Consider the following 1,638-nt stretch of genomic DNA (forward strand, 5'->3'; position numbering starts at 1 on the left):
GTACATCAAATATTAGTAAATGCATTGTAGTTAGATTCCATCAAAAAATAGTCCATTTGTTTTGCAGTCAGAATTGAATTCTCTCTTAATCAGAATTATAATGGTTTATTCCCATAACTGTTTGGTTCTAGGAATCGGAATTGAAACCAAATGGAATGGGATCTCATTCCCAAGGGAGAGGGAAGAAATAACAATTCTCTTAAATGTGGAAATGCCATTCTATCAAGAATAGGAATCAGATTCTGATTACACTTAGTCAAATGGTTGGAATCAGAATAGACCTTCCAATTCCAATACCAATCAAACAGGCCTTTAATTTGGTTGCTGAGACCAATTATTCTACAAAATTTGTTTTCCCGTATTTGATTGTTGAGAAAATTTTGCAAGATGCTTGAGTTCATTCCTCTTCAACCATTAACAACAGTAGAACATGAACTTCCCCTTCAACCATGATCAATGATGATGACAGAAGTTTAGGAAGGTTTAGATCTGCAATAATAAATCGTTCTACCTAATAGCAGAGGTTCAATGATGACAAATCTGCAATAGAGGTTTTAGCATATCTGCAACGATGGTGATGGCCAAGAAATCAGGGATGCCTAAGAAATCTAACCAATATATGATGAAAAAAATTATAAACATGTTAGATCTACAACGATGAGAACGGAGGTTTAAGCAGATCTACCAATATTTGGTTGTCGAAAGGCTAAGAAATCATGAATGGGAAGAAAAGCAATGAAGTTTTAGAAAAAAAAATACAAAAAAAAGTTTACTGGAGAGAAACGGAGCATGGATAGGTCTTACCTTCGTTGGAGATGAAGAACAGTGATTGGACTCTTAGGCGCTTGGGGTTCTGAAGCTTAGCTAGCAAGAAAAACAATGAGGTTTTTGAGGAAAAAAATATAAAAAGAAAAGGTTCAATGAAAGAAAATGGAGGAGATTCCATGTTTTCACCAGAGATTAAACATTTTCAGAGAAAAAAAAAATACAAAATGTCCAAAAAATGTGAAACAGATATGGAGATTGTGAACGGAGGAGGTAAAGAAAACAGTGGTTGGAGATTTGATCGTAGGCCTTCGACATTTTTTCTCACCGACTTCTCATTGTTTTCGTTTCTAACCGGGGTCGCACCTATCTGGTGAGATCCCGCGTCTCTACTTTTGGGATGTAAGTTATCATCCCATCCTATTGTTTCAACCAAAACAAACGAGAGAAAATAAGAATCTTATGCTATTCCTACTTTCTTATCCGGGTCGCAACAATCAAACATACCATTAAAGAAAAGTCACTGTTAAACTGTTAACTATAATTTATGTGCATGTATCTTACAACTGTATTGTACAAAGTAGTGTTTTCAAAACGACCAGATGGTTTGACTGGAAAAACTGAGAATCTGTCACTTGACTGGTTTGGTTTCACCTCAAAATCATCTTTTGGCAAAAAAACCATTGATTTGGTCAGCGAACCACTGATTCGGGCAGTCGAACTGTTGATTTGGACAATAATTTTTGGCTGTTTTTGAATTTTTGAATTTTTTTATTATAATTAACCATCCATTAAGACCATTTGACCCGAGAACCGGACCCAAAATGATTCTCTATCTGATCCACTTTTAAAAACCTTGGAGCAAGGTAAAAG

The 1,638-nt window shown here is 35.3% G+C and overlaps 1 long non-coding RNA gene across 1 annotated transcript; it reads right to left on the reverse strand.

Moving 5' to 3' along the window:
- Window positions 1-206: 206 nt before the first annotated feature.
- LOC148871122 (uncharacterized) lies at window positions 207-1,184 on the reverse strand. The gene is made up of 2 exons (XR_016108211.1): window positions 805-1,184; window positions 207-563 (listed from the first exon to the last, which is right to left on the reverse strand). It is a non-coding gene; the product is annotated as an uncharacterized LOC148871122 (long non-coding RNA).
- Window positions 1,185-1,638: the final 454 nt, after the last annotated feature.

Source organism: Nelumbo lutea, chromosome 2, assembly GCF_056320005.1.
Source record: "Nelumbo lutea isolate HS-2025 chromosome 2, American lotus-T2T, whole genome shotgun sequence".
Lineage (NCBI taxonomy): Eukaryota > Viridiplantae > Streptophyta > Magnoliopsida > Proteales > Nelumbonaceae > Nelumbo > Nelumbo lutea.